At 49.2% G+C, this 14602-nt stretch overlaps 1 long non-coding RNA gene across 2 annotated transcripts in view; it reads left to right on the forward strand.

Annotated features, from left to right (window-relative positions):
- The window catches only part of LOC116659592, a 188601-nt gene extending 174591 nt beyond the window's left edge, over positions 1–14010 (forward strand). The window contains exons 1-3 of one of the 2 annotated variants that reach the window (XR_004314942.1): positions 3660–3925; positions 9041–9144; positions 12650–14010. This is a non-coding gene — a long non-coding RNA (uncharacterized LOC116659592). Of the gene's footprint in view, positions 1–3659; positions 3926–9040; positions 9145–12649 lie in introns of those variants that run through there. The other variant, XR_004314941.1, reaches the window with a different exon arrangement.
- The last annotated feature ends 592 nt before the right edge of the window (positions 14011–14602 follow it).

The raw sequence follows: 14602 nt of genomic DNA on the forward strand, positions 1-14602 counted from the left end.
ATCCAAGTGTTAATGGCCCGGGTGAGATGGGCTTTGTCATGGACCCAGGACAGAAGATTTGAAGGGGGGTATGGTAAGTTTATCCTTCACAGATGTGAAAAGCAAAAGTGACCTCAGAGGACCTCAGTTCTAATTTGGATGCTGCCAATCATGAGCCTCTGGCATTAGCACAGTTGCCCTGTGGCTCACTCCCCACCCTGCTTTACCGATTGGGAGTAAGAAAGGAGACGGTGCATTTGGAAGTGCCTGGTGACTTTGAAAGTATGAGGGGAAAAACGGTATGAAAGGCAGAAGGGAGAAGGCTCTACAGAGTAGCGTTCAACACATCAGAATCATTCCGTGTTTTCAGATACGTGTACATAAAACTTAAAACCAAAGTTGTCCTTTTGAATTATTAATGACTTATTCAGCTGGTAATATATGAATTTAATTATTCTGATACAAGACCCAGCATTACAGGTCACTTGACTACAGGTCAAGCTGCTTCTGCGCCCCCCCTCCCCCACCGCCCCGAGGTCCTGGCACTTCTCCATTCACACAGTGACCAGAAACCCCGGTCACAGCTTTCCTGGTTCTTTTACACACAGAGGTGGGTTCCTGCTTTCACAAGCACATGTTCCCCACAGAAAGCGTTTGCATTAGTTCGTAGTTTTAATGTTATTGCCAGATTGTAAATGCTGTTCTTTTTCTTTTTTTCTTTTTCCTGTTGAAGTGCAGTCATTCTACACTTGTGTCCGTTTCTGGCGCACAGCGTCGTGCCTCAGTCATCCACACACACACATTCCTTTTCCTACTCTCTCTCATTACAGGCTCCTGTGAGCCAGTGAATAGAGCTCCCTGTGCTGTACGGGAGGACCCTGTGGTTCATCTGTTTTGTATATAGCAGTGTGTATCTGCCAATCCCAAATCCCAAATTTATCCCTCCCCTCCTTCCTCTGTGGTAGCTGTAAGTTTGTTTTCTGTGTCTCTGAGTCTCTTTCTGATTTGTGAGTAAGTTCATTTGTCTCATTTTTTTCGACTCCACATACATGTAAGTGACATCTTGTAGTGTTTGTCTTTCTCTGTCTGATTTATTTCACTTAGTGTGATCATCTCCAGGTCCATCTGTGTTGCTGCAAACGGCATTATTTCATTCTTTTTTTATGGCTGAGTAGTATTCCCTTATATAAATATACCACAGCTTCTTTATCCAGTCATCTGTCGATGGACATTTAGGTGTCTCCACGTCTTGTCTATTGTAAATAGTGCTGCTGTGAACATTGGGGTGCAGGTGTCCTTTTCAGTTGGAGTTTTCTCCGGCTGCGTGCCCAGGAGTGGGATTGCTGGACCACACAGTCACTCCACTTTTGGTTGAGAAGCTACTCTGGAAAGCTGCATGTAGGCAGTGCCTGCTCCAGGCCGGGCAATCAGCAGAGGAAGCGGTGGTGGACTCCCTGCAAATGCCTGCATCTAACCTTTGTCCACAGGTCTTCCTGACACCGAGGCCCATGTGCTGACTGCCTTTCACATGCAGGACTCACATCTGCACGCAGAGCTGACCCAGGAGACTGAGGGTCTTGCCCAGAGTGAAGTCCAGACCTGCAAGGGAGGCAGCAGTTTCTGGTTATACCCTGGGGATCTGGGACTTCGAGGTAAGACATTCTTCTGATATGCGAGGGTCGTTCAAAAACTACTGGGCAGCCTCCAGACAGGACAAAGGCACCCTTCCATCACGACGTAGACAGCCCTGCTTCACGCTCTGTGCAGCAGACACAGCGGCATCAGGGGGAGAAGACAGACAGCTGGCGTAGCGCCCTTCCTCGCACGCCATGTCACCCCTCGCCCGCGGAGGCCGGCCCGGGGACGGCGGAAGCTGCGTTTCCTGCGTGGTCGTGACTTTTGCTCACCGGGACCCGTCCAGCTGCTTCTTCCTCGGCGGAGGTGGGTGACTAGGGACACCTGACGCTGTTGGCAGGGCAGCCAACCAGGACCTTCGTTGTCCAGACCACCAGGCTTTCAGCAGGACTAGGAGTCTCAGGAATATCTCTCCACATGTAACTATACGGTGACACAACTTAAAAAGTAAGAATGCAGTTTCCTGTCTCTGCACCATGTCTCCTCCTCCACCTCGTCCGCTTCCTTTCTTTGCTTTCCCTTCACTGTGTGCGTGCGTCTGTTCCCAGACTTCAGCCGGTTTCTCAGTGCGCTAAGGCTGGTTCTAGGAGGATCTAGGAAAAACACCTGTGTGTTACACTGTTCATAACAGTCCGGGAGTCGTCGCATTGCCTCTCTTTTCCCTTGGGGTGTCTCTTTGTCTTGATTCCCCTCGAGCTGGAGAGAACCGAGGAAGAAGGCTGGCGTGAGGGATGTTAAGCCTGGCGGGTTTTTCCTTCCATTTAGGAGATTTTCCCATATTAGGCTGTGTCTTCAAGATACAAAGATGTGCATCTTAACATGTGTTGGATGTTTATTTTTAATTGAAGTGTGTCAGCTTCTGGTGTGTCCATGTCTGGTGTGTAGCACGGTGTCCCAGTCATGCATATACATATGTATATTCATTTTCATATCTTTTTCCATTAAAGGTTATTACAAAATATTGGATATAGTTCCCTGTGCTGTACAGAAGAAACATGTTTTTTCGCTCTATTTTTGTATACAGTGGCTAACATTTGCCAACCTCAGAAAGGGGGTGGGAGAGGATACATTTGGGAAGATGTGCTGGATCTTTAAGGTACAATCCATGCAAGTTGTCACAATCACTTGTTTTCTGCAGGCTTCTAGCTCTTAACAAACTTGTATATAATTTTTAAGGAAAGCAGAACTTTCTCTGTAAAAAAACATTATTTCATAGCTCTATAAAATGGGCATGGGCAGTTTTTTTTTTTTTTTTAAATAGAGGTGTACCATATGTAGTGGTTTCTCCATAGTGGTTTGTAGCTTCAAATCAGAAGCTAACAAGCTTTTGCTGGTTGGGGACTGACCCACAGCGTTGCTGCGGACACTGCGCCGGAAGTTACTGCGCTGAATGCCTCTGAGGATGAGGGAGTGTGGGTTTCCCACACGGCGTCCTCTTGCCCTCTGCTGTCTCCTCTCCCCATTTCACGATTGTCCCCAGTGACTGGCTGAAACGCTCCTCTCGGGTGAGAACACTGCCACTCTGGTAATCCCTGATCTCTCCCAAGTGACAGGAGGCGTGACATTTCATGGAATATCAGTATCTTAACCCAAAATAATGATCATTAAACAAAAACTCGGTGACGGCGATGAAGCCGCACACGTGCCCTCGTGCTGAGCCGGTCTGTGAGTCGGCCCCAGGTTCCTCTTCTCGATCAAACACAGGGCGTTCGGAAAGTGCTGAACAGCCAGGCTCCGTGGCCTTGCACAGCGAGTCCTGGGATGGGCTGGCCAGGTTTCCAGCAGGTCATAGACCAGGAGGGCCGCTACAAAAAAACAGCCGTGAAATGTCCGCCTTCAAAGGATCTCTCTTACGTCTCCTCTGAAATAAAGAGTGCGTGCCTGCCACTGTGTGCTCTCACTTGAACTTACTGAGGACAATAGCTATCACACAGTAATTTCAAAGTAAATACATATTTTCCTGATTAGAAGATACCCCTGCCTCCCTCCCCCCACCCCCCAGACATGTGAGTGACACAATAGGGAAGAATTTGAGGCCTGGCAGGAGTCAGCGGCTGGAAGTTAAATTTCTGGCAAGATGATACGTCTGAATGTTAAAATTCAGCCGCGACTTTGGGCCTCCTGGTCTTTTGTTTAGACTTTCCCCCCTTTCTTCTGCCTCAAGACGAGGAGAAAGGACACTGTGCCTGGGCCTCAGCTTAGCTGCTTCTGGCGTGAAGTCGCTAACTCTGACAGCAGCAGTGCTTTAGCTCTCACGACTCTGGCCTAATGGAACGCAGGACACGAAAGCTAATCAGGAAAAGTGGCAGAGGTAAGACTTGGCTGCAGAGAAAAATCAGATTTATCTCCTTCACCCCCCCCCCCCATCAGTCTTCCAAACTCTAGACATCAGACTGGAAAGGCATTTGGGATGGATCCGGGGAGAGAGTGGGCAGCTCTAACCCAGGAGGGACTGGGGGTGGGGGGGGGCGCAGCTCGCTGGCGGAGCACGTGCTTGGCACGCACACGGTCCTGGGTTCAGTCCCCCGTCCTCAGTACACACTGCTGTCTATAAAATACATAAACAACAGGGCCCTTCTGTACAGCACAGGGAATCACACTCAGTTTCTTGTAATGAACTATAATGGAAAAGAATCTGAAAACAATACACATGTGTGTACGTGTGTAACTGAGTCACTTTGCTGTACGCATGAAAGTAGCGTAAATGCACTGCACTTCGACCAGAAGTAAGAATAAAATAATTACACTGCGTGAAATAAACTAGATTAAAAAGAGGAAAATGAATTAATTTTAAAAATTAAATAAATAAACCTGAATAAACCTGATTACCCCTCAAATAAATAAATAAAAACGTAATTACCCCCTGCCAGAGAATTATCAAAAAAAAAAAAAAAAAAAGGAATTGAGTCAGTTACTTGCTCTAGGTGTAGTCGTGTTTAGGGTTCCTAAGCTAGTGAGGCTCCAAGTGGCATTTCTGAGTGTGGGCTTTTGAAATTTCCTATGAATTTTTTGAAACAAAGTTCATGAGGTCAAGACTATTTTCATAAGAAAACTAAAATGTTGTTTGCCTTTTTAACCATGTTGACTTTTGAGTAAGAGATGAGAAGAAGGGTCAGCACCTTGGCAGGTACCTGGGCAAGACCTTAGGCGGTCCGGGTGGGCACCGTCACCTGCCAGCAGTTAGAGGAATGCTGGTTCCACCGGACGGTGTCGCTGGTGGAAGTACACGTGTTCTTGCACGTGTTACTAGCTGTGTGGAATTTCGGCCCTGAGCACACCTTTTCGGCACTTCGCGTGTTGAGATGCGTGGTACGTGCCCTTCCTGCTCGGGGCGGGCGGGTGCCCTGTGCAAAGCCCTCAGAGTTCCTTCGGCTGCCATCAGCACGGCGGTTTCTGAAAAATCACTGGCAAACTTCAGCTTCGCAGACCTGGGTTTTGGCCAAAAATTTCCTCCAAAAAGAACCGAGTCTGTTACTTTAAAGAAAACCATGGGGAGTATTCGCTGCCCCTGATGAACTTGAAAGTCTCGAGTGAAAATCAGAATTCTTAAAGGCTTGTCATCAGCCACCGCGAGCCTGAAGGCTTCCCTGGTTTTAAAGAATGCAGGATGCAGTTTGCAGTTTGCAGTGAAAATAGCAATGGTGAGATTTTGTATTGTTTGATGAGATGTTACAACATTTACACAAACCAGTGTGACTCCGAGGTGGGGTTCTCCAAATGAGGGAGACGTGATGTAACAAAATCTTGCATCGATAAACGGTCCAGTCCAGGTGATACTCAGACCAGTGGATTGTGATGTAACCAAAGGATTTCATCAGTGTGATTATTGATTCATTGCTGTAATTAAATTCGAGACATTAGCATTTGTGATGTTTGGGTGTAGTGTCAGTGAAAAAAATGCTACAACAATCTGGGAAAACTGTTAGAATAATCCTGCGTTTTCCAAAGACATGGTACATCTCTGTGAGGCCAGATGTCCTTCTTCCTGAGCAAAGTGGTGCCACACTTTGGATGAGGAAGCAGATGTGAGAATGCACCTTCTCTCTGTCAAGCACGGTGGCCGCCCAAGGGAGGGGCACCGGGGCGAGTAGGGTGGTCTCTCTGAGAGAGGAAGGGATTGTGGGTCCAGGCAGAGCCAGGCAGTCGGACTTCACAGAGAGGGCGCAACCGGCCGGAGAGTCTTCAGCTGAGTGTGAGTCACCACGTGAAGCCAGGAAAACACCGAGCGCTGGGGAAGGACCCACCCAAAAGGCCCTGGGCAGAGGCGCTGGAGCCAGCGTCAGCTGGGAGTGGCTCCTGCTCCCAGCAGCCAGCGCAGGACACCTCATAATTCACGGGGCAGCGGGCGGACGGCTCAGAGGCCAGGTGGGACACTGACCAAGATGGCCCGTATTCTGGGCCATGAAACACAACCCCCAAAGCAAAAGGATCCAAGTCATACGCACTGTGTTCTTTGCCCACAGTGAAAATAATTTAAAGGCCAATCACAGAAAAATATCAGGAAAATCCCCAAATACTTGGAAACTAAATGGCATACCAAGCAGTCCCTGGAAAAAGGAGGGGAAAATCAGGGGGTGGGTGGGGGGGTAGGAGCTGTTTTGGATTTAATGACAATGACATTGCCGATCACCTCTTCAGACTGATGGGAAAACCAAAGCACTTACGCAAATTACAAACATCAGAAACGGGACAGGTGACGTCACCGTAGATTATGCAGATACTGACAGGAGTAAGGGGGGCTTATGAGCAGCTCATGACCAGCAGTTACGAACGCAGACACGATCGTCAGTTCCTTGGAAGCGACGACCTGGCAAACCTGGCTCCCAAGACACTGAGAAGCTGAATCCCACTGTGTTTACTAACGAACAGCAAAGAAAGCTCCAGGCCCAGGTGTCTTTACTGGCAAATTCTACTGAGCACTTAAGAAATAAATAATAGCAGTCACAGACAGTTCTTCCAAAAAACTGAAAGTTTGGGGATATTTCCGAACGCAGCGCACAAGGTCAGCATTACTTTGATACTGAAAACAGACAAAGGTATTGGAGCAAAGGAAAGTTATAGATAAATATCACTCACTAACATAAGTGCAAAGAAGTCTTTATGAAAATCACAGGACACAGACGTCAATCATGTATAACATGACTGGACGGCTCCAAAAATGAGACGCACGGGGCTGCCTGTACCAGGGTGGGCTCCTCCTGAAACAAAAGTGCCTGTTTGTAACACCATCCCCATTCGAGGTGACCGTGTCTGGGGAGTTGTTACCAACCTACATTGGGACAGAGAATGGACTTTGGCGAAATTATGTTTAAAAATCCAAATACCCCTTTACGCACCTGAAGTCTTCACCCTACGTGTTCATTCTCATAGACATACACTTAGCGGTAATCTGCGTGTAGATGTGTCCACCGTGTGCATAGTCTACGTGGGGATTTCAGACCAATCACATTTGACAGGATGCTGTGCACCAGAGACCGACCCAACACTGTTAACTGACTATGCTTCAATTAAAGAAAAGAAAAACCCCAAAAACGAGAGAAAAGAAAAATAAAATAAATTAAACTGGCAATAAAATGTATCTTCTCTACAGCATTTCAGACCTCATGGGTCCAGAAACTTTGTGTAACACTGAGGTCAGCTGCGGACAGAAACGCACAGAGAATGTTCCAGGTGCGCCAGGCACTGCCAGGGCTCGGGCACCTGTGGCCGCTGGGAATCCCTCACAGAGCGTCCCCCGCAGGTGCCCCCGTGTCTGTGGGCCCGGCTCCTGTCTGGCTTTTTTTTTTTCAATCCTTCCGCCCTTCTAGAGGTAACTGCCGCTGACTTCAGAGTCCCAGCACTAAAGCCTTCCTGTCTTTTCTGTAAGCATCTTATAACGTATATTCTTTCTTCCCAAAGAAGGTGAGGTCAGCGATGGCTTCCTGCTCTGATTTTCTTCCCAGCACGTTTCCCTGGTATACGCTGGGTAGGGAACAGGCCTTCCGATGTTTTCCTAGATACCTCTGGACTTTGTGGGGCGCCTGCAGCTTCAGTTGTAAGGAGGCCGGCCGCGCCCTGGGGGCTGCTCTGGGCTCCAGTCTTGCCGCCCCCCTGAGCCAGGGGCCCCAGCCGCCCCGGGGCTCTCGGACCTGCCCAGCCTGGCGCTGGCCCGCAGCCTAGGCGGGACGCCCGCAGCCCGGAGGGGACGCCCGCAGCCTGGGGGTTACACCCGCATGGCCCGGGCAAAGCTAACTCGCTTTTCTTTGTAGATTCTGCCGACAGGCAGGGTCCTTCTCGGTGAAGTGTGGTGTTTCCTCCCAGAGGCAGCTCTGAAGTCAGGCAGCACATTTACCCCTGGCTTAACTCCTTGGGTACCTAGAGCAATTGTGAGGTTTCTGTGTCTGGCGGTGGGGGCGGGGGTGGACACACATTTACACGTAGAGCGTACTTAATAGGTTCATTTCCAAAGCAGAGAGGTAACTGTCAGAAACACTTTCTTCTCCTTTTCAGTAGGAGGAGTGGCCCCTTTGAAAGGTGACTCTGCTGCCTTAGCAGAGAGACCACGTATTCCCGGAAACGTGCCGTGTACGCTCGGAGGACAACCTCCAGTGTTTACCCTTGAGGGAAGCTCAAAATCTGTGAGCAGAAAAAAGCAACAACCCTGTGATACTTTTTTCTTATTTAAAATATGTAAGCGTCTATTCTGTACTGAACTTTAACTAGGAGACCATCGTTCAGTGGAAAACGAATCATACCGCACGATATTCCCTGCATTCCCAGCTTTTAATGTATATGCCCATGTGATTTCTAGTCATTTTTAATGTAGGAATGTACTGTTTTCCTTATCGTGGTCAAACCTCACTGCTCCAGGACCCATTTATCAAAATAGGGTTTTTTTTTTTAGAAATTGTGAAGTTCAGTGAAAGCAGAGTTTCATTCCAGGGTTCTGACGTGATTCATGGCTGTTTAGAATGAGAAAGAATTCCACGTGCGTTCTGAAAAGACGGTCTCTGGTGAAGATTTGTGGAGCTTTAGGAAGAAAGATAATCTGGATTTACTCACTAAATCTTTAAAATTATGACATTTCACTTACAAAAACTATTTTCGGAATAAAAGTTGGTATAAATAACTATTACCGTATTGTGACATTTTAAGCTTAAAAGCTTTTTTTTTGCTGGAGAACTATGATGAAAAGCAAGAACTTGACAAGCCAAGGCTCTCCCTCATCACTGCTTAAACTGCACGGGCAGCGCGAGTGGCGTTTGACGTCTGGTGTGACACACGTGGCTTTTCTGCCACGGAAGGGTGTCCCGCCCCATCAGAAGCTGACGGACACCCTAACTGTGGCATCTCTGCTGTAATCTGAACGTTGCAATTAAGTAAACGCGGTGCACCTAGCACACATAAAATCTCTTCTTTCTGACACTGTTTTCCTCTTCATTTCCAGGTGGCCGATTTCCAGACAGAGCCCCTGCACGTGGTGAGCCGTTCAGCTCTCGCGGGACAGGACTCCACGCATCAGACGGTGATTTTGGATGAGATGATTCTGAGGTGAGTCTTGGCCTATGTTTTTGCTTTCAATTGAAAAGTGACAAAGTGTCCGTTCCTGGTGTGCAACACGAGGTCCCAGTCGCCAGGCTCTGTGTGTGGCGCGGCCCTGGGTCTCGTAGGCGCCAGTCGTCAGTAAACTCCTTTGCGCACTGCCTGGCGTGTGACAAGGGCTGGAGAAACGCCTGCTGGGTCTGTCAGTTGCTGCTGGTTGTAAGACTGCTGAGAGCCTGCAGCATCTGTTCTGACTGTCGCTGTCACCCTGTCACCTGGGACAGTGGTTGCCCCAGAGTGGAGACTCGGTGAGTGCTGGGTTGGTGAAATCTTTGGTGACTGTGCCAGCCGTCGGCCCGGCAGAACCACAGACGGCTCGGTATGTGGATGCTGGCGTTCAAACCACAGCTCAGCCTCCTAGCGTGTGCTGGCCTGGGACAAGAGTGACCAGTGACAACGGGACTCAGCGTTGCACAGGTGAAATGTGCATAATTTTTGTACCTCCCTCGTAAGGTTGCTGGGGAACACGCAGGAAGGACGTGACTGTGTCTGAGGCTCGGTAAGCATCAGTAAAGGTTCACATCACTAAAACCTTCGCTTTAATTTAATTTAAATATCATGTTGATAAGCACAGTGGAAAGTAAGTTCCCCCCGTGCGCCCCAGCCGCTCAGTTTCCTGCCTGGAGGCACCGCCGGAGGTGCCGAGTCTTGGATGTCTCCAGGAACTTGGCGCACCTACTGCCCAAACCCCGCTGGAAACCTCTCTCCCGTGTCCAGACCCTTGGAGGGGAACCTGTAATGGGTCCAGACTAAGCGACACCAGTTCACTGCCAGCGCACAGGAGCTGTTGTCCTGCAAGACTGGCGATACGGACCCTGCCTGACAGGTGGACAGTCAGTGCCTGCCGTCGTCCTTGGGCAAGTGGAAAAAAAGATGCATGTCAGGAGTTGGTGCTGAGCACAGGCCGCCTCTGCAGCCGCCCGGCTGTCCACCTGCTTCTCGACTTGCTTGAAGCCTCCCCTCCCACCCGCCTCCCGGAAACAGCACACCTGGCTCACCCGTTAACATGTTGGTCCTGCCAACGGAAAGGCCTTCCGCGTTCCTGACGTTTCCCGGGTTCAGAGCCCCGAAGGCCCTGATGTCACCAACGTGCTTGACATGTGACAGAATGCCTCTCAGAGACGCTGTGGCTTTTCCCTCCCTTCTCACTTCTGCTGGTTTGTGGCTGGTGCTGTAACAAGTTACCACAGCCTTGGAGACCCAAGAGGACAAAAATGTGCTGCCTGACGGCCCCGCAGTTCCAGGGCTTGCCCAGGCGTCCCTGGGCTGAGAGCAGGGTGTCGGCAGGGAGGTCCTCCCGGAGGCCCCAGGCTGGCGGGGGCTCGGTCCCTGCTGCTCCAGCTCGGGGCGCCTCCTCTGGCGTCCAGGTGAGCAGCCAACAACTCCCATACCTGGTTCTGTCATCATAGCCTTTCTCCGACGCGCTCGCCCCCTCTTCCATTTTAAGAAGCGTTGTGATTACGTGGGGCCTACCAGCATAATCCAAAAGCCTGTCCCCATTTTACGGTCGGCTGATGGCCCCACCCCCCTCTTCGTCTTGTAACCTACATTATTCACAGGCTCTCACAGCGTCTGTGGGGACCGTTCCTCTGTCCTGTAATCAGGACGTAGGAACCAAGTGTTCTGACTCTAAATCAAATGCTTTTTCGATTCTGGACAGTATGATTTTTCAAACTAAAGACTGGCTTAACAGAAAGCAAGCGATCGATTCTGAAACAGTGAGCTTGAACTGTAGCCTGCAGGTGACGGTGGTGAGCCCACCTGGACTGGCGTGAAACTGAGATTCCACGTCAGACCTGGACCCGGGGGAGAGAGCGGGAGGCGCTGCTCCCAGCTCTGACTTCCGGTGGAGCTGTAGGCCCAGGGCTGGTCTGCCCCTGAGCTGAGGCTGCGTCCCCCTCGTGGGTCGTCGGGAAGAAGAGCGTCGTGGAAGATACCCTGTGTGGACGTGGCCTAAGGCCCGGCCCTCACCTCGTGTCCAGGCTTTGGCAGCTGAAGACCAGCGGTCACCGCAGTGCCCCTTGGATGGCGCAGCCCCGGTGGTTCCGCCCAGAGGCGAACAGTGAGGGTGTTAGGTGCTTCAGAAAATGATGGATAAACAAAAACAGAAAGTGCGTAAGAACAGAGAACAATCTGATGCACTTAAACGTGCTCGTTTTTTACACTTATAATTAAATTTTCCCCCTTGAGAAAATGCTCAAGTCTTAGGCTGTTTGACTCAGGACTTCTTGTGAACCCCTCTGCAGACGCTCAGTAGGGGGTGGTATTAACGTCACATGTCAGTGTGTGCTTTTCTGGCTTAGGGACTGACTCAATATTTTAATCACGTTTTTCATGATATGGTATCAGTGAGAGTGCTTCTATTAGGAGAGAAAACAAACAAGGGAAAAATTAAACGGGGCCCCTGAAGGGTTCCTCACCACGCGCCCCCCAGGCTGTCCGCTAAGTAGACAGGACATTCTTCGATTACGGAGCATTCAGGCTGTTGCATCATGGTTACAATTCCCTTCAGCCCAGCCCCTCACAGTGAACTGAAGCCAACGTGGATTTCAATTCCTTGCTGATTTGCTGACTCTGCAGAGGTCAGTGTAAAATCTTGGCCTGGGCCGAGGAAACACCCTTAATGAACAAAGGCGGCATGTTTTATGTATTGACTTCTGCGTGATTCAATTTGCAGTAAGTATGAGAGTAACCTTTATAAACGGCCCTGTGAACTAATAAGCAAGCTTGCATTCTGCGGTTAGCTTTTCTTTGCCTTCAGGACTTCAGGGCTGATGACCCAGCTTCTCTGAGCTCTTGAAACCTTTCAGCCGAGTGATGGAATTGCATGACTTTCTGGATGCACAGAGTCATGTTCTAAAAATTTTATGGAGGTTTTGGGAAGGCAGACTCTATTAACTTATCCATGTAATACTTAAGTTAGATAAAAGACAATCTGTACTTTAATTCTTTGCATAGGAAGCCAATGAACATTTAACTCTAAATCTGCCATTCTTTTTTTTTTTAATTATTGAAGTATAGTCAGTTTGCAATGTTGTGTCCATTTCTGGTGTACAGCACAATGCTGCAGTCATACATGAACATAAAATTATTCGTTTTCATATTTTTTTCACCATAAGCTACTTACAAGATACCGAATATAGTTCCCTGTGTTCCACAGTATAAACTCATTTATCTATTTAAATCTGCCATTCTAAATAAATTCATAATTTCCGTAGGAAGTATTTTTCATCTGAAAAGCCTGTATGAATCACTCAGTATATCGGTATTTTTTATTTTATTTTATTTTACTTTGTTTTATTTTACTTTATTTTTGTCTCTCTGGCAATATATAAAACTTGACACACTCAACAGCTTTTTAAGCATCCTTTACATCGTGTTCAGAGTCAGTATGTCCTCTGCGTAACCATGAATTATGCTGGGAGTAACAGCACTGATTTTATTTATTTCACAGCCCTGCCTTGGGAGTCTGAAGCACAGGGGTCTGTGCGGATAACCAGCGTGGAGGGCGAGTTTGCTGCCCTGTTTCAGTGCAACGATTCGAAGGAAAAGCAACATGAGTAGGTTGGAGAAGATTTCAAGGTTCCCGTCAAGCTTTTTGTCCAGTGATTTCTGGGGTAGGCAGTGAGGAATAACTTCATTGCTGTAGTATTGTTCCTTATCCCCCTTACACAGCCCCGTTTTATTCATCCTTTTAAATATTTGAAGACTCAGAGGTCTTAGAAATACAGTAATTATGGCTCATGTACCTGAGATTCTGCCAGATCACCTGACTTCACTGTCTCCCGTCCTGTACATGTGACCTGAGCGTGACGTGTGCTTTGGGCTGAAGCTGACAGACAGGAGCTTTCCCGTGAGAGCGTCTCGGGCATCTACATGTGCCCGATGCACGGCGTCCCCCCGCAGTGCCGGCCTGATGGTTGCTGAACAGACACGTGGACTGAATGGTCTCTGGTGGTGCTCAGGGGAGCCAAGTGGCCGGGGGGAAAAGGAACGGGGGTGACCACCATCGAGCGCCCGGTGAAATCAAGGTGGAAGGTCTGCTCATCAAAACAAACTCTCTCAGGGGACCTGAGAAAGGGGGTTTTGTGTCTTCTCAAGTAGTTGTTTGAGCTGGAAGTCTCAGCCCGTTCCCGGGTGGCAGCCCGAACGCCTGTGGACCAAACAGAGAAGACCAGCAGACAGGCTGCAGCACACGGAGCGGAGACAGACATCGTGCGCTGCGCTTCGTCTCTGGTTCCACGTGGACGTGGGTGTGGTCTGCAGGTACGGGGTCGTTCTAGTGGTGGGTGTGGCTGAAGCAGCTTGAAGGTGACGCGTCTGGAACAGACCTTCCGAACCGTCTCAACAGTGGCCCGAGCTCTTTTCAACGTACATGTGTCTGCGCCCTACTCGGGTGACAGACAATTACAAATGATCAGTGACTTCGACCAGGAGGGGAAGAACGTTCCCTTCTCATTTATGCATCAGTCTTCCAACTTAGTTCACATCAGGCTCCTGCCGGGGGGAGACCTTGCCTCTCCTTACTGTCTCCCCAGGCCCCTCTCAGCACTGAGCCCCCAGCCCCATCCCCCGGGTGGGAGAGCTGTGCGCCCCGAGGCTCTCAGGCCAGGGGCTGGGGGGTGTGGGGTTAGTTGCTTTTCCCCTACTATCCTACACTGGAACCTCAACCCACTTGTTACAGAAGCATCGTTTTCAGTGGCAGTTAGATTTCGGAAGTGTTGTGACTGAGTTGTATGACGGATTAAATCCTCCTGAATGCATTGCCTTGTTTCTTGATACGCCTGGAACCCACCTCTCCCTCGTCTGGACTTAAAGCACAAATAACTGAAATATAATTAAACTTCTGGAACGTGCATTGTTTTTCGAATTTGCCTTCTTCTCTGAGATGCTTGAACTTGGGAACTCTCAGGAAGGCTGTTATCACTGATAAGGCTGGTGTGTTAGCAGAGTGGATGGGTCCATTGTTGTGGTGACGCTTTTAGAATAAAGCCCGTGGCCACCTTGTTTCTCTTAGCCAAGCCTAGGTTTTGGATGCACATCAGCGTGGTGTATCCCTGCTGAGTCACTCCTGCCTTTCATGTGGATCCTGCAATGTGATGGACAAAGACTGTGTTCTTGAAAATGCATTTGTTTTTCTGTAGTTGAGTAAGCCTGGATGAAAAATGAGCCCCAAATGATCTTTAAACCGTGTGATTTCTTTCTTCTCCGAGTCAAATTTAAAGTAAACTCTAAAAGGAATGAGAGCTTAAGGGCCTACTGCCATCAACGCTGCCGAGCTCAACAAAGAAGCTCTGTGCACACGTGGCGGGCTGTGCCCCACCGCCCGCACCGGTGTTTGGTAGCAGTGACTTGTGCACTTTGAGGAGCTGTACCCCAAGCCAAGCCGAAACCTGCTGCGAGCCTG

This window comes from Camelus ferus, chromosome 24, assembly GCF_009834535.1.
Source record: "Camelus ferus isolate YT-003-E chromosome 24, BCGSAC_Cfer_1.0, whole genome shotgun sequence".
NCBI lineage: Eukaryota > Metazoa > Chordata > Mammalia > Artiodactyla > Camelidae > Camelus > Camelus ferus.